The following is a 19282-nucleotide window of genomic DNA, read 5'->3' as shown; positions in this document are numbered from 1 at the left end:
AACAGTCCCCTTAGGGGACTTGAAGCTGCAATTGTCTGATCACTTGTGTTATACGTAACTGTGCTTCAGCAGAGCAGGGACACGACATATGATAAAAATACATGTCACATATCGTGAAGGGGTTAAACATGTTGTACACAACTCGGACAGTCCTCTCTTAAATACTTTAGTTAACCATGTAAAGTAAAAAAAAGCTTATACTCACCTTCTGCACCAGCCCCATTGCAGGCAGAACGGGCCAGGTCTCCTGGCACTGGTGTGACATTATGTCATGTGAGCCCTGCAGCCTATCAGAGGCCACTAATGGACTGTGAGTGGAGCAGCCCATTGGTGGGTACTGAAAGACTGCAGTGGTTGTGCCAAAGGCACCAATAATCGCAGGAACAGCAAGTGTAACGGAGGTAAGTATAAGTGTTTTTATTTTACTCAGAGGACTACAGTTTTTAAGAAAGGGTTCTCCAAGTAGTGGACAACCCATTTAAACAAAAATCTTGAGAGCATATGGCAGAAGCGCACAATGCTTTGTTTGTCTTGGTTATAAGGCCTAAATTGAAAGGGTCTACAGGCAGACAACATTTAATATACATCCAAAAAGATAAATTTATAGATTTTATTAGTATTATTAATTTTATGGGGGGTTTTAATGATTTCAATGCGGATTGTGCGAAAAGGAAACTGCATGGAGGCATTTTTCCTATATTGCTCATAAACAGATCACAGTTATCACATGACTGTCGGACAGAAAAGCCTCCACAAATGTTGCACTAATTTTGGTAGGACTGGCCGACCATCTGATTGTCTCCTTACAGATGATATTGAGGAAGAGTGGGAACACGCAGTCGGAATTTCAAATGCCCAATTTTTGGTTTTCAGGGGAGACAAGCTGCCGCCAGCGATGTCTGGCAGCATCTCTCTCCCCACTCGAAGTGCTCATATGTATGAGGCGGTGAGGCGGTTGGGGGATGTAAAGAAGGCAAAGTCTATTTTCTACAAGGACCCCTTCAGCCCTCAGCCTTGTCATTATGACATTAATAGTTTTCAAACACAAATGCAGGAGCGATTGCTTCACGCTCCCCCCTGATTGATGGGCTGTGGGGGGTTTCACCGCATGTCACAGCCCACATACACCGCTCGCTTTCCCTCTCCTCTGCATTCATTGGGAAAGCGTGTGGTGGATGCTGGGCTGTGACGTGCGGTGAAACCCCCCACAGCCCATCAATTGGAGGGGGGGGGGGGGGGACGACGCATCACTGGGTCACGCCTGGCTGCAGACGGAACTTGACGTGACATCAGCAGATGTCAGAGCCGGCAGCAGCCGGGGGTAACGTGATGCCTGGTGAGCGGTCAGCGATAGCGCCGCTGGCAGGCAAAAATGACAACACAAGGTACTTACAAAAACACTTCTTTCAACTCTTTAAATCGATGGGGGCATTATTTAACCCCTTCATGACCCCTTCATTTTCCGTTTTTGTTTTTTGCTCCCCCTCTTCCCAGAGCCATAGCCTTTTTATTTTTCGTTCAATATGGCCATGTGAGGGCTTATTTTTTGCGGGACAAGTTGTACTTTTAAATTCCATCATTGGTTTTACCATATCGTGTACTGGAAAACGGGAAAAAAATTCCAAGTGTGATGAAATTGCAAATCTACAGTTGTTTTTAGTTTTTTACTATGTTCACTGAATGCTAAAGCTGACCTGCCATTATTATTCTCCCGTTCATTACGAGTTCGTACACATCAAACATGTATATGTTCGTTTTTATTTAAGTGGTGAAAAAAAATTCTAAAAGTTTGCTAAAAAAAAAAAAAAAAAAAAAGCGCCAATTTCCAAGACCCGTAGTGTTTCCATTTTTCAAATCTGGGGCCAGGTGAGGGATTATTTTTTGCGCGTCGAGCTGTTGTTTTTATTGATACTACTTTGGGGCAGATCCGATGTTCTGATCGCCAGTTATTGCATTTTATTTCAATGTTGTGATGACCAAAAAAAGGTAATTCTGGCATTTAGAATTTTTTTCTTGTTACGCCGTTTATCGATCGGATTAATTTGTTTTTATATTGATAGATCGGGCGATTCTGAACATGGCGATACCAAACATGTGTATTTGTTGTTGTTTTTTTTTTTTTATTTTGAATGGGGCGAAAGGGGGGTGATTTAAATTTTTATATATTTTTATTTTTTTCATATTTTTATAAACATTTTTTTTCCACTTTCTGCATGTTTCTATAGTCTCCACAGTAGACTAGAAGCTGCAGTTATCCAATCTTTTCTGTTACACAGAGGTGATGAGCAGATTGCCTCTGTGTATCAGAAATGCTCACTTGCTATGAGCGCCGACCACTGGGTGGCGCTCATAGCAAGCGAGACATGACAACCATAGGGGTCTGCTGCAGACCTCGGGTTGTCATGCCCACACATCGGTGACCTGCGATCACATGATGGGGTCACTGATGGGCGGAGCTAATGCCGCGCTTCCTGTGCGGCGTGTTAAATGCCATTGTTAGAGATTGACAGTGGCATTTAACTAGTTAACAGCCGCGGGTGGATCGCGATTCCACCTGCGGTTGTTGCGGGCACATGTCAGCTGTAAGAATCAGCTGACATGTGCCCGGTTCAGTGCGGGCTCAGCAAAGGAGCCCCCGCTGAAACGGGGGTGATGGCCTGGGGCGTAGTAATATGCCCTAGGCCATTAAGGGGTTAATTATTATAATAGGTAAGCAGTGGGTCTGTGAGAAGGCTGATAAAAAAAAAAACCATGGACTGTTGTTCATCAGTGTTTTGAATCTGATTTTCATTAGTATTTGCTCAGTATGTCAGTTTTTACCATCATTGTTTCATCAATGATTTTCACTGGTGAAAAGAAACATGATTTAATTGCAAAGCTTCTATCCATTACAATGTTAAAGGAGTGGTCCGATTCAAATCAATAAGTCTGCAGTCACTCTGTGTGACTGTAGACTTATGAATCCTCCCAGTGCATGCACTGTTCGCTGCGGAGATTCGCCGGTTTCTGAGCTGGGACCGAAGGGTATGTATGTGTTATACATACTCCCGGCCAATGCCCATATAGTAGGCACAGGCCCGCGCCATATACTTATATTGAGCAAGGCCGCGCTCTGACTAGTGACACGGCCATCCAGTTGGCGTCACTGACTAGAGGGTGTGGCCTCGCTCAATATAAGTATATGAAGTGAGACCACGCTCACTAGACAGGCCCTGGCCGGGAGTATAGACAACTCATACATACCCTCCAGTCTCATCTCAGAAACAGGTGAATTCCCGCAGCGCATAGAGCGTGCGCTGGGGTGATTCATAAGTCTGCAGTCACACAGAGTAACTGCAGACTTATCGATTTGGACCGGACAACCCCTTTAACAACAGACAACGCAGAGACTACACACCGATGACATCCGTGTCCGGTCCATAATTTCCAAGGGCCCATACACTTGTATGGGTAATTTTGACCCAGTACTCAGATCAAAAACAGACGTTTCTATGAATTTGTGTAGACGGCTTGGTCCACAAAAACAAGGACATGTGAACAACCCCATAGACTATAATGGGTATGTGTTCTATCCGTGAAAAACACATAACATACAATTGACTCATGGACGTCTGAATGAGGTCTATATCAGACAGTGGGGATTCATTTTGTGTACTATAATGGACCTTAAGTCGTCAGTATAAGGCCTCATTCAGACATCAGGGATTTTTACAGACACAAAAGTGGTTCAAATGTCATCAGTGTTTTTCATCCAAGTTTCATGAGTGTTTGGTCAGTGTGTCAGTATTTATTGTAAGAGTATTAGCCAGTGATTCCCACTGATGAAAAATGACAAAGCTTCTCCTATCCATTGCAGTGTTAATCTCTGACCGCCCACGGACTGCTCACTGATGTCATGTGTGCTGTCAGTGATATTCATGGACACATAATCTTGTATGAGTAATTTTAATCTGTGACTACGATCAAAACAGACTTGTAGTCATGATCATTTTGCAGATACGTGGCCCACAAAAAAAAAATGGACATGTGTATAGTAGCCTAGACCTTAATGGGCACGTGTTCTATCTGTGAAACCCATGAAGAGAACACGTTTGTGAAAAATAGGCGTCTTAATGAGGCCTCAGTTTTACTTTAATTGTTTCAGACAAAGTAACTTCCTAGTTTTTAAGAAGTAATCTCAAAAGAAATTTGTTTTTAATGATCAATTTCATAAAATAGCGAAAGTTAGTAAAAGCAAAGACTGACCATCTTTAATTGAAGCAAGGAATTACTTAAAAAAAGAAAAAAAAAAGCCGACACCATAAGACCCCTTCAGTACTTGAGGCAACACTAACCAACGGGTACAATTAAGTAATAAAGAGCCAATAGAGGTCTGATTTTTATTCCGACAATCAGCGAGGTAATTAGCGAAATGCTTGCGGCCCACTTTCTTGGCTGGCTGCCTGAACATGTTTCCATGGCAGTGGATCGTTAATAAGACATAATGGCTCACTGAAGAGCATCCCTTCAAGGGAAAAGTCGCTCCGAGAAAACAAGATTTATACACCATACCGTGGGATTTTCTAGGGCAAATCATGTAGGAAATTGTCTTACAGCACAGAAGGCCGTACCTGATGGCATGTGCGATCGCTGGGGACACTGAGCCTTTCAAACGCAAAAGTATTGCCTGTGGCATCTTACCCGAGTGGCAGCATCCCCTGAAATAATGCCAAACACGGAGAAGCTGGAGTACGAGCAGAGCGGAGACGCAGACACAGATGTCTATAATCCATTAGGATACCATTGTGATTTATGACTATCTGTATCTCCAGAGTGAAGTGTGACATTTTATTGGCTATTTCACGACTTGCTGCAGGGTAGACATATAATTCCTTTATGATTAGCACATGTTCATTATAGTGGGATCATGATTACTAGTTAGTATAATAATAACCAATTCAGGCTTTTACGTGATTGCCTTTCTCCGATACAGAATACAGATACAGAACATTTACAGCTGTACTTGGAAACCGACAGCAGCCAACATGCAGAACGCACAGCATAGTCGGAATAGCTAAAAAGTTTTCACGTAGTTGTGACTTATTGGACTCATTTGTGCACCTGTACACAGCCATATTGCTAGCACAAGACTGTGCAATTAATGTTATTGTATCCAGGGCTGTGGAGTTGGAGTCGGTATAAAATGGAGCAGCTCCGACTCCTAAAATATATAATAAATTAGTACAATGCAGATGTGCTGTAAATGTTTTCATAACAATTTGGGAAAGTTATGAAATGTCCTATACATGTCTGTTCTGTTCCTGATCTCAGGATCTCGGCTTTTAGTTGAGATGAATCTGTGCTGCACTTTATGAGCACGCTCAGTAGTGAGGCAGGGCTGTGGAGTCGGAGTTGTGGAGTTAGAAGTCAGGGAAATTGAGGAGTCGTAGGTTTGGCTGATCGACTCCGCAGCCCTGAGTGTATCTTTAGCTCATGAGGACACTTGCTAAGGCTCGGTTCACCTGTGCATTATACTTTTAATTAATTAGGACCCACAACTCAGCGACATATACATCACACGGCGGACATAATGGATGCCCTATGGTCCGCAATATTAGGACTGATGCGATTGAACTAGTGGTACCATAGCTTTACATTCCTGACAATTCCACTGCAAATTTTAAACATCTTAATATAGTTAACATCTTAATAATCTTAATATAGATTTGTAGCAAAATGCAGCAACTTTCACCTTCGGGATTTCCATTGTACTTTCGCATCAAAATCAGTATGTAAGATATGCAGATTTTGGGAGGTTTAAAATTATGACTCTACTGCATGCAGCCCTAAATTTCCTTCAAGAATGGCAGAATCTGCAATGGAGACTCCAAACACATGTGAATTTAGTCTTACACAGCTCAGCTCTACAGGAAAATAACGCAATTCACACATAATAAATCAATTGTCTTCAAGGCCACTGTTCTCAATATCCGCTAACAGGGTAGAATTATGACTGGTTGACCCTCATCATTAGGTACGCATATCAGACAATTTCTATGGAAGCTCCTCTTGGCTTCAGTTAATAGGATATGGTCCAAAGGTAATCAATCAATATTAACAAGTGCAAAAGTATGAATATCAATTGGATAGTTACTAATCAAAGACAGGGCAGACAGTCAAGCAGTTACTGGCCAACTTTAAGTACTAAAGCCTGGGGCAATGTTTACGGAGATCTGTGGAATTCCTGGCTTCCTGAGAATCTGGTAAAGGGATTCAAAGAGACAAGGACAGAAAGAACGGTCACTTTTAGGGTATGTGCCCACGATCCGTAGCCGCCTGCAGCTCCAACACTGCTGAACAGCAGCGCAGCTTCCACCCTCATTATGCAAATGAGCAGCGTGATTTTTTTTTTTCCACATTCGGACTTTCCTCATTGATGTTAGTCTATAGGGAAATTGCAAATTGCAAGAAATCCAGACTTTCTGGGGGGGGGGGGGGGGGGGGTTCAATTTTCTTTTTCACAACTTCAAATTCCCTACTCGAGTTTACACAGCCATATGGTTAAGCCCATTTTGCAACCTTAGACATGTGACATGTCTATGGAAGCGTCAATAATGTCTGACAGGTAAAGAACTGATCTCTAGGAACCACAATTTATGGCCCTATGTCGCAAGCTGAAACAGCCAAAAATGAGTAGAGCAGAAGGAGACTTAAGGAAGAGGGTTTCCGCCTTATCAATTAAAATTTATGTGAGTTACAGTAGCATTGGCTTGCGGGATAAGAGTCAGACATGCTTGGTATATCCTGGTATATGACATCAATGTCTAAGGTGAGACAAACTTCCACCAGTCTGCAGCCACCATTATGAGGACCTTACTGAAAGCCGGCTCATAAGGGCTCATTCAGACGTAAGCTTTCAGGGATGAGCTCTATCGGTATTATTCACCAATATAACTTGTACCTGTTACAGTTTATGGTGCCCTTCACATGTCTGTGTATCATGGAAACATGTCTGATTTTGATCTAAGACTCGGATCACTCTTGTCAATGTAAGTCTATGAGTTCGTGAAAAAAAATCCATCTGTGTTTTCACAGACTGTTTGATAAGAGAAGCTGGAGAAACCTCCAGGTTTTTTTTCATATAAGAAAAACTGATGAAACTCTAAATGGTAAAAAAAATATGACACAATGACCAAACACTGATGAAAATCTGATTGAAAACACTGATGAAATGTGGACTATTTTTTGCGCACAAGAAAAATCACTGATGTCTGAATGAGCACTAAATAAATGTCTTTTCTGAGCTCCGACTAGTGGTGTAAGAAGGCATCAACATTTTATTATTTAGGGTTCGCTCGCACGAGCGTATAACATGTCCAAGTGCTACCCGATGTTTTATCAGATAGCACTTGGCCCAGTATTATGTTATACTATGGGGCAGTGCAGATCTGCAATTTTTTTACATGCCGGTTCGACAAGAGAAAACAATCACAGATTACTGTGAGTGCATCCGATAATGGGTCACACACATCCATGCAAGTCTATGGGTGGTATGATACATCGGACTGCACTCAGATGTCATCCAGGTGAAGTCCACTTACTGCAGACTCAGACAATGGAGAAGATGGAGAAATCCTGTTCTCCATCTTCTCCTCACCTGTGCTGTGATTCTCTCATGCAAGAGAATCAAATCACACTAAGGTGGGAGAGATTGATCCGAGTGACAGCATAATTGGTGAGATTTGATGGCCGTGTGACCCCAGACTTAAACAGATACTCTAGCCACAAAGTGCCTCGTCTCTAACTGGTTTGCATTTGGCTATGCCAGACATGGCAGTCAACTCTACATTAGCTGAAGCCACTTTTTTAGAGCTCCGTGTGAACCTGGCTTTAGAGAGTGTTACTCAATGTTTTGTTTCATAAGGCTATTTTATGAACCCACAAAACATTGTTCCATATTTTTTGGGCTGGAGAGTGGTTTTAACAGGATGCCACAGGGATGACTAACATCATAAGTTAGTTAGTCAGACAGAATACGAAAACTCCAGTTATAAATCAGTGCAAGGTGAATGCTGCTGCTCACAAATTCCCTTGTGGTTCTTTAGAATGAGAGATTGTGAAGCACTTTATTATTAGGAGAGTCCCTGTGCTCGCAGTGATTACTAATCATAAGACACCATTGTAGTAGGAACTAGGAAGCTGTGAAGATGTATTTACGCCGCGATGTGAGCTGGTTCCTGTAAGTACCAGGCACATCACTGCAGGCACAGAGTGAATCTCACTGGAGGACAAGACACCACTCAAAGCTAATTGACATTTGTAAAATGACTACTCTGATGTAAAAAGTGTCTGGTCTGGGCTATGTGGAGCGTTTTAACTAAAAGGTCAATTGCCTCTGGTTCCTATTACATATTAAGATGAAGCCTTGGAGTCACAATAGTTGCATTATAGCAGTATTTTCCGACCTAATGCTGTAACTGTGAACTTCTACCATAATTTAGAATTATAATATATGTTCGTACTGAATAATAAAAACTTATTTATCTGTGTATTTAAAAAGAAATGTAGATGACCTTTCATTAATTAATTCTGATTAGCCTGAGTGAGATAAAGGAAGTCTAATCATGGTAATTAAACAGGAAAGCATTTGGTAAAATAAAGTCATATCCTGACCTCTATCACTGCGGTCACATGAAAATATGAAGTGTGTTAAGTATTAAAAACACAATGAAGCTGCACACAGGGGCCAATTTCCAACATTATAAAGCCAATGGCATCATATATAATTTCTTAAAGAGAACATGTAAGCACAATTTTGCATGTTAAAGAGAAGGCATGGCCATAATGGAGCTGGTATACTGATTAAATAGATACTTTTAGTGAAGAAATCCACATAGTGGCTGTTCTTTAATGAGCGTTTGAGGTTTTGGTATAATAGCTTTAGGTGCATAGGGGCGGGACTGTGGTAGGGACTTTGGCTCCTGACCTGGCCCCCCCGCCTGCCTCTGGTGTCTGTGTGACAGGTCACTGCTTTGTGAGGGACTTGCCTCCTGTTTAAAAGTGCGTGCCGGCCTTGCCACAGGAGGCGCTTATGCAGATTGATCTCTCAGCGGTCTTCAATAAAATGGCACTGGTGGCGGTGCATTTGCAGTGGTATCAATTAGATGGCGCCGGTAGTGTCACATGCACAGATTGAGATCTCGGCTCAATGATGTCCTTTAGAGATTTAATTGAGCTGTGATGTTAATCTGCACATGAGCTGCCACCGGCGCCATTTCACTCAAGACCGCTGGGAGATCAAACTACGCTAGTGCCGACAACAACAAGGACGGCACTGGCGCGAACATTCAAACAAGAGGCAAGTCATTCACAAAGCAGTGACCTGTCATACAGACACCAGAGGCAGGTGGAAGGACTAGGGCGAGGAAGACATATCTGGACATGAAAAAAACACTCGGCCCTCACAAGGCCTTAACATTAGGCAACTAAAATGTCAGCTGAAGATCAACACATGATAATTACACTGTGTTATTAGTGTCATTATTTATTTAACAAAAACTAGGCCGAAATGCAGAAGCAGTGTGTGAAAATTAAGTACACCCATGCTGCTTTCATAGGAATTAAGAGCGTGAGTAGCAGCCAAGTGGTGCTGACCAAATACTCTTGATTAAGTTCAAACAGCAAGTATGACCACCTCTATAACAGCAGAAGTTTCGACAGTTTTATGGTCTGGAAAACTCAGGTGTTTGTTAACATAATACCAGGAAAAAAAAACACATCAGCAATGATCTTAGAAAACAATTATTGCTGTCCATCCTTTTGGGAAGGGTTATAAGGCAATTTCCAAACAAGTTGGAGACCATCATTCTACAGTGAGAAAGATTAATCACAAGTAAATAAAACATTCAAGACAGCCGACAATCTTCCCAGGAGTGGATGTCAAAGCAAATTATCCCCTTGGTCAGACTGCATAATGCTCAGAGAAATTGCAAAGAAACCCAAGAGCTACAGCTCAGACCTTAAAGGCCACAGTTAGCATGTTAAAATGTTCAAGTTCATGACAGTACAATAGAAAAAGACTGAACAAGTATGGCTTGTTTGTAAGGGTTCCAGGAGAAAACCTCTTCTTTCTAAAGAAAAAAAAAATGAATATGGCAGCACAACTAAAGTTTGTAAAGATGCATCTGAATAAACCACAAAACTTCTGGAACTATGGGGCCAATTCGTTAAGACAGGCTCGCTGGAATACAATGTGCCCAATTCATTAAAAGGCACATGTCACTTGCTGAACTAGGCACATCTCTGAACTTGCATGCACTGCCGATCTTTGGGAGCCTTTTTCCAGTTGGAGAGGGTTACAACTGACCGTATGCACTTTTTAGAGCACTATCTCAGGCTTTCAAAAAAATAAATAAATAATAATTCATTCAGATGAATGAAGCAAATATGCAGAGGCAGAAATTTCTCCATCAAAATGTGCAGCAAAACCTCAACTTGTGAGCATACCCTAAAACAGTGATTCCTAACATTTTTTGCCTTGGGGCGCCTCGGGCGAAAAAAAAAAAATACCTTTGTGTACTCCAATAAAAAAAGACAAAAAACAAAAAAAACATACACTGTGCCCCCTAAATATAAAAATATATACATTGTGCCCCCAGAATATAAAATATACAGTGTGCCACCCAAATATATCTAAAAAAAAAAAAACACACAGTGCCCACCCCCTGGAATATATGAATAAATACAGTGTGAAAAATTAGTATTTGATACACTGCTGATTTTGTAAGTTGTCCCACCTACAAAGAATGGAGAGGTCGGTAATTTTTTTTTTATCGTAGGTACACTTCACCTGAGAGACAGAATCTAAAAATAAAAAACAGAAAATCACATTGTATGATTCTTAAATAATTAAATTGCATTTTATTGCATGAAATAAGTATTATAATGCACAGCAGGGCCGGACTGGCCATCTGGCAGTTCTGGCAAATGGCAGATGGGCCGGTCCGGCCGTGGGCCGCATTACCTGCTATTAGCAATTGTGACGGAGCACATAGCCAAAGGCTCCGTCACTTACTCAGGCAGGCCGCGGGCATCCCTTCAGCCGGGGCTTTCTGGAGGCCGTCGCATGCAGGTGACGTCGGCGGTCGATGACGTCACTGCATTGCACCGCCAGCGTCCACTGAGAGACGGGACAGAAGAGGTGATGGACGCTGAGGAGGATGAGGAGACAGGATTAGGCGAGTATAAAGATTTTTTTTTTTTTTTTGGGTGCTGTGGGGCACCATAATACTATATAGGGGATGATTTCGCTATATGGGGGCTGTTTGTGGGAGACCATCATACTACATGGGGGCTGTTTGTGTGAAACCATCATGCTATATGGGGGCTCGTTGTGGGGGGGGGGTCATCCTGCTATATGGTGGCTGTTTGTGTGGGACCATAATACTATATGGGGCTGTTTGTGGGGGATGATTCTGCTATAATGGGGGGACTGTTTGTGGGAGACCATCATACTACATGGGTGCTGTTTGTAAGGAACCATCATACTATATGGGGGCTGTTTGTGGGGGATCATCTTGCTATATGGAGGCTGTTTGTGGGGGCTTTTCCTACTATATGGGTGCTCGTTGTGGGGGGATCATCCTGCTATATGGGGGTTGTTTGTGGGGGACCATAATACTATATGGGGGCTGTTTGTGGGGGAAAATCCTGCTATATGGGGAGCCATAATACTACATGGGGGCCGTTTGTGAGGAACAATAATAATATATGGGGAATGTTTGTGGGGGACCATCATACTATATGGAGGCTGTTTGAAGGGGACCATCATACTATATGGAGGCTGTTTGTAGGGGACCATCATACTATATGGAGGCTGTTTGTAGGGGACCATCATACTATATGGAGGCTGTTTGTAGGGGACCATCATACTATATGGGGGGCTGTTTGTGGGGGACCATCATACTATATGGGGGGCTGTTTGTGGGGGACCATCATACTATATGGGGGACCATCATACTATATGGGGGGCTGTTTGTGGGGGACCATCATACTATATGGGGGGCCATCATACTATATGGGGGGCTGTTTGTGGGGGACCATCATACTATATAAGGGCTATTTGTAGGGGGACCATCATACTATATGGGGGGACCATCATATTATATGAGGGCTGTTTGTGGGGGACCATCATACTATATAGGGGTCTGTGGGGGATCTTTATCTTGTGTGGGGGCTGTGGTGGACATTATACTGTGTGGAAGTCTATGGGGTACATTACACTATATGGGGGCTGTTTGTGGAGGACCATCATTCTATATAGAGGACTGTTTGTGGGGGACCATCATACTATATGGAGGCTGTTTGTAGGGGACCATCATACTATATGGAGGCTGTTTGTAGGGGACCATCATACTATATGGGGGGCTGTTTGTAGGGGACCATCATACTATATGGGGGGCTGTTTGTAGGGGACCATCATACTATATGGGGGGCTGTTTGTGGGGGACCATCATACTATATGCGGGGCTGTTTGTGGGGGATCTTTATCTTGTGTGGGGGCTGTGGTGGACATTATACTGTGTGGAGGTCTATGGGGTACATTATACTATGTTGTGGGCTGTGGTGACCTTCATACTGTATGGGGTGATTAAGGGGGGCATCAAATGTAATGGGGTGGTTATGAGGGACATCATGCTTTATATAGGGGTCTGTTGTGCACCTCATACTGTATATTAAGGGCTGTGCTGAATACCATAATGTATGGGGGGCTGTGGTGACCATCTTAATATGTGGGTGCTGTGCTGCATCATACTTTGTATAGGGTTTGTGGGGTCATCATACCATGTGGGGCATAATACTCTATGAGAGTCACGAAAGGGGTATCATAGTGGGTGAGAACACTTAGGGGCTTTAGTAGAAGGAAAATAAGTAAGTGCTGCAATACATATCCTCCGTTTCTTAGAAAGTTGGAAGATATGCCCTTCTTTGACGTGATAGAAATAACAGGTCCCATAGAAAAAGTCCTATGTACTCCGCTGGAAGGCCCAATGGGGGGTCGTTGTCATTATGGGGACGCAAGGAGGCATTATTATTATTATAAGAAAGCACAGGGGCTGTTTGTATTATTATAACTAGGTAGATGGTCACTATTATAAGGGGTCACAGGGGAATTATTATAAGGCAGCACAAGTTGTGGTTTGTGTAGAGGTGGTAGAATGAGAGGAGGGTCTTGGAAAAGCAGTAAAGTAAAGATGCCTCTGTTATATGTTACAAGGAAAAATTATGGTCAGAAGAAGAGGTCATGGAGGTCTGGGCCGAATTAAAAAGAAGAGGGAAAACGAACGACAACAACCAGCTAGAACGGCACTGGTGAGAATCTGCACAGTACACACATACAGTACAGACCAAAAGTTTGGACACACCTTCTCATTTAAAGATTTTTCTGTATTTTCATGACTATAAAAATTGTACATTCACACTGAAGGCATCAAAACTATGAATTAACACATGTGGAATTATATACTTAACAAAGGTTCTTCAAAGTAGCCACCTTTTGCTTTGATGACTGCTTTGCACACTCTTGGCATTCTCTTGATGAGCTTCAAGAGGTAGTCACCGGAAATGGTTTTCACTTCACAGGTGTGCCCTGTCAGGTTTAATAAGTGGGATTTCTTGCCTTATAAATGGGGTTGGGACCATCAGTTGTGTTGTGCAGAAGTCTGGTGGATACACAGCTTATAGTCCTACTGAATAGACTGTTAGAATTTGTATTATGGCAAGAAAAAAGCAGATAAGTAAAGAAAAACGAGTGGCCATCATTACTTTAAGAAATGAAGGTCAGTCAGTCCGAAAAATTGGGCAAACTTTGAATGTGTCCCCAAGTGCAGTTGCAAAAACCATCAAGCGCTACAAAGCAACTAGCTCACATGAGGACTGCCCCAGGAAAGGAAGACCAAGAGTCACCACTGCTTCTGAGGATAAGTTTATCCGAGTCACCAGCCTCAGAAATCGCAGGTTAACAGCAGCTCAGATTAGAAACCAGGTCAATGCCACACAGAGTTCTAGCAGCAGACACATCTCTACAACAACTGTTAAGAGGAGACTTTGTGCAGCAGGCCTTCATGGTAAAATAGTTGCTAGGAAACCACTGCTAAGGACAGGCAACAAGCAGAAGAGACTTGTTTGGGCTAAAGAACACAAGGAATGGACATTAGACCAGTGGAAATCTGTGCTTTGGTCTGATGAGTCCAAATTTGAAATCTTTGGTTCCAACCACCGTGTCTTTGTGCAACGCAGAAAAGGTGAACGGATGGACTCTACATGCCTGGTTCCCACCGTGAAGCATGGAGGAGGAGGTGTGATGGTGTGGGGGTGCTTTGCTGGTGATACTGTTGGGGATTTATTCAAAATTGAAGGCATACTGAACCAGCATGGCTGCCACAGCATCTTGCAGCGGCATGCTATTCCATCCGGTTTGCGTTTAGTTGGACCATCATTTATTTTTCAACAGGACAATGACCCCAAACACACCTCCCGGCTATGTGACCAAGAATGAGAGTGATGGGGTGCTAGGCCAGATGACCTGGCCTTCACAGTCACCAGACCTGAACCCAATCGAGATGGTTTGGGGTGAGCTGGACCGCAGAGTGAAGGCAAAAAGGCCAACAAGTGCCAAGCATCTCTGGGAACTCCTTCAAGATTGTTGGAAGACCATTTCCGGTGACTACCTCTTGAAGCTCATCAAGAGAATGCCAAGAGTGTGCAAAGCAGTCATCAAAGCAAAAGGTGGCTACTTTGAAGAACCTAAAATATAAGACATATTTTCAGTTGTTTCACACTTTTTTGTTAAGTATATAATTCCACATGTGTTAATTAATAGTTTTGATGCCTTCAGTGTGAATGTACAATTTTCAAAGTCATGAAAATACAGAAAAATCTTTAAATGAGAAGGTGTGTCCAAACTTTTGGTCTGTACTGTATATGGTCTGTAGAGCACTGGTGTAGACCTGATATTACCATTATATGGTCATTGTATGGTCCTGACATCAGTCCTAGTGCAGTGGTTTTAATTAAAAGGGTTGTCCAGGTTTAATGTTGAAGTCTGCAGTGACTCTGCATGACTGCAGATTTCTGAATCCTCATAGTGTGTGCATCGCGTGCTGTGAGGATTCTCCGGTGTCGGAAGTGGTCGGTCATGTGACCACAAGTATGAATTGAATTCATGCGATCACGTGCTGACTAGACGGGCACGGCCTCTCTCAATACAAGTGAATTTAGCAAAGCAGAGTATGTTTAGTTAGAAAGTGGCCGGAGGTGTGGAAATCCCATACTTGTGGTCACATGACGGCCTCTCCCAACGCTGGCACAGGAGAATCCTGACAGTGCGTGCTGTGAGGATTCAGAAGTCTGAAGCCACATAGACTTTAACACCAAGCCCTTTAACAATCAGTATGGTGGTATTATCAGTACTGTATATACGGGTAATATTTGGTTATGGTTTGTAGGTATTTGTCTGTTATATTGCAATATTGTTATTATTATTCAATTTTATATAGCGGTTTTACTAGACATATTGAAAATCTTGATTTCCTTCAGGGAGGGTAATATAAGTAATATATATCTTCATCTGGGGCTCGGGGGCTGGGACAGCATGGGCCTGGGTGCTTTTATATGCCAGGGCTGAATTTCAGTCCCAAGTCCGTCCCTGATGCACAAAGATGATTTCTGAGTCTCTGTTGGTATAGACAGCACACTAGGTGGGGAATTGTTGCCCCCTCTACGAAATGTTTGAAGGTGTTGCTATATATGCTTAAGCGGTGTTTTTCTATACTAATAATCGTTATTGTCCTGACGTAAAAACTATTGTGGTCAGTAGGGTGAAATTTGTTTTGGTGGCAGGTACTTTTTGGAATATACTAATATCCAGCCAGAACATTGATACACTGCCAAAAGAAATTACAGTAATTGATTCCCCTTTTTTCACCAAAATATAAACAAACCACTTTATGTTGTCCAATGAAATGAATGTGACAGCATTCTGTTATTTTGGGTAGAAGGGCAACTGTGTCTTCTCCGCTTAAGCCCACACACCCGCTTGTTAATAGCCTGGCCTCGGAGAAAGGTTCTGGACTGAAACAAGGGTTGTGTGCAATATATGTCTAGCTTGTTCGTCCACACATAATGGTGCATCATTGTAATTTGATAGTTTTTAAAGAGTCTAAGTAAAACTTGTATTTTATTATCCGGATTTTTGCTATATAGGAGATTGAAAATATATCTGGTTATTACCTTCTACATGTTGCACGGGTGAAGTGTACCCAAGATAACAATTACAGACCTCTCCATTCTTTGTAGGTGGGAAAACTTGCAAAATCGGCATTGTATCAAATACTTATTTTCCCCACTGTATAAACTGTGTCAAATGAATACCTGTCCCCTTGGAATAAAACAAAAGCTACTCATCTAACTTTGGAGTCTCTTTTTCAGCCCTGTATTCTGTCCGCACTCCTGCTTAACTACACTGGCGGCACAATGATATACTTGTGCCACCGGCATGGAGAAGATGTGAGAGCTTTAGGTATGAAGCAAAATATGGCTTCATTGCAGGGCAGCTACTTTATTTATTTGTATCTGCTTTTTTAGAGACACAAGGACAACTGAATAAATTTGAATCAATGCAGGAAGCCATGAGTGGCCTCATGCCTAGACTCCTTCATTGTGCTCCTACCATCATGTGTAACCACTGTGCTCTGGCTCCCGTGGTGGGATTCAAGAGTACAGTCTACTATATTATTACAACTATTAGGTGTCACCTCGGATATTATTCGTACACCTTACATGCATTTCCCATCCATAGATGAACTCACAACCGTAATCTATAAATGACAATGCCTAGATCCTAAGCACTAATAATATTAGTGCTAGCACTGATTTGTAGGACTACTTGGAAATGATTGCTCATGCTGACAATCAGTGCGTGGGAATGTAATTACTGACGGAAGTTTCTTCAAGCTCTCAGAAATGCATTGGACATTCTTCTCACGGGATAATTATTATTGCGTTGTGATTTCAATGAGGAAAAAAAAAAAGTATGACGTCCATGAAACATTATAAGCGCATTTTACACTAGATGTATCGGTATTAGAGAAGTATACAGCTTCTCAAAGTGACAGCAGACAACATGGTGCTAAGCACTGCCATACAGTCCCATGCTTACGCGTATGAAGCCTAGAAAGAAACTGGTCGGCCACTGTTGATATTTCCAACAATATGTGCATGGATAATCTGTTCTATCAATAAGACGTATGCTGGCCATAGAATTGTTTAGTACAGGCTATGATAAGGAAAGTGTAAAGGCCCCGTCACACTTAGTGACGCTACAGCGATCCCGACAACAATACGACGTGGCAGGGATCGTTGCTGCATCGCTATGTGGTCGCTGGTGAGATGTCAAAGTCAGATCTTCCCAACGACGCAACAACAATACGGCGACCCGTAGCGACCTGTATAACGATGTTGGCGGTCATTGGGACCCTGTCACATAGCAGCTACTCTTGACGATTCAGACCTTGATGAAGGACGTACTGGATGATGCTGTAGTCACACAGGCGTGCATTTGCGTTGCCTTTTCTGCGCCCCCTCAGCTCCGATTGGTGGTCACTACTGCATTCTGATTGGGCGGCCTTGCCTTAAAAGAAGGCACCATAGTAGCGCTTCTGTCCTTTGCTCCTCACCGCGTGCTGGTTTGCAGATCGTAGTAGAGTTCTCCGGGCTGCGGCTCCACATCGATTTATCTATTCTTCAATGGTTCTTCTGACACCTATATGTTGCCTTCTTTTAAGGCAAGGACGCCAATCACAACACAGTAGCGACCACCAATCGGAGCTGAGGGGGCGCGGAAATGCAACACAAATGCACGCCTATGTGTCGGAGTCCTGAGTCGCCAACGAGGTCGTTGGTAAGGTGTCAAACACACCAATGCATGCTACCCAGCGGGACGTCAACGATCAAAAAATGGTCCAGGCCATTTCGACACGACCAGCGATCTCACAGCAGGAGCCTGGTCGCTGCTAAGTGTCAAACGTAGCGAGATCGCTACGGAGGTCGCTGTTCTGTCACAAAACTTGTGACTCAGCAGCGATCTCGCTAGCGATCTCGCTTAGTGTGACGGGGGCTTAACTCCTATTAACTTCATAAGTGTTTACGCTGCAAGTGCTTGGTATGACCTGACTTTAAGACCCAAATGCTGGCAAATATCTGGAGGATTCAAACAAAGCAGGGAGATTAGACAAGCAGTTTAACATCTTCCTACCCCTGTAATAAGAAAAAAAAAAAAAAAAGACCTCCTATATGTGCCAATCAGAGAGTCCTTGCACACTCACCCTAAAGCCCCCGTCTCACATAGCGAGATCGCTAGCGAGATCGCTGCTGTGTCACGGTTTTGGTGATGCAACAGCAACCTCACCAGCGATGTCGCTATGTGTGACACTTTGCAGCGATCAGGCCCCTGCTGTGAGGTCGCTGATCGCTGCAGAATGTCCTGGACCATTTTTTGGTTGTTGCCCTCCCGCTGGTCAGCACACATCGCTGTGTGTGACCAGCGGGACCAACGATCAGGCTGGTAACCATGATAAACATCGGGTTACTAGGGGCGCACGCGCCCCTAGTAACCCATTGTTTATCATGGTTACGAGCCTGCTAAAGTGAGCGGTAACCTCCCGCTCACTGTAGCAGAGTGGTAACCATGATAAACAACGGGTTAATAGGTGACCATGTGCCCCTAGTAACCCGATGTTTACCATGGTTACCAGCCTGCTCCTACTTCAGCAGGCTAGCAACCAGGAGCAGGACATCGTGGAAAGATTCTTTCCACGATGTCGCTGCTCCCCTGATCTTTTGTGAGCCTGCCTGTTTGACAGCTCACCAGCGACCACATAGCGACGCAGCAACGATCCCTGACAGGTCGTATCGCTGTCAGGATCGTTGCAGCATCGCTAAGTGTGACGGGGCCTTAAGGCCAGGGCCCCACTATCAGTATTCGATCAGTAGTTTTTCTCAGGAGTGGGAACCAAAACCAGGTGAGAAACAATCAGAGAAAAGGTATAATAAATGCAGAATTGGTGACTGGTTTCTATCACCCACTCCTGAGAAAAAATACTAACCAAGTACAGATAGTGGGGCCGTGGCCTAATAAAGGCATCCGAGTTTATGATGCAGACCCCTGAGGTCAATGAAATACTATACAGGCTGAGGTTTACTGTTTCAAACCATGATCCTGCTTCCTGTTTGCCTTCAGAGTGGT

The 19282-nt window shown here is 43.2% G+C and overlaps 1 protein-coding gene across 1 annotated transcript in view; it reads right to left on the bottom strand.

Moving 5' to 3' along the window:
- LOC141228177 (uncharacterized) overlaps positions 1-19282 on the bottom strand; it is a 781624-nt gene that overhangs the window by 739799 nt on the left and 22543 nt on the right. The window lies entirely within an intron of this gene.

Source organism: Phyllobates terribilis, unplaced genomic scaffold (genome assembly GCF_046119375.1).
Source record: "Phyllobates terribilis strain yellow unplaced genomic scaffold, ASM4611937v1 Scaffold_2__4_contigs__length_985480577, whole genome shotgun sequence".
Classification (NCBI taxonomy): domain Eukaryota; kingdom Metazoa; phylum Chordata; class Amphibia; order Anura; family Dendrobatidae; genus Phyllobates; species Phyllobates terribilis.
This window is presented reverse-complemented; position numbering and strand designations above follow the sequence as displayed.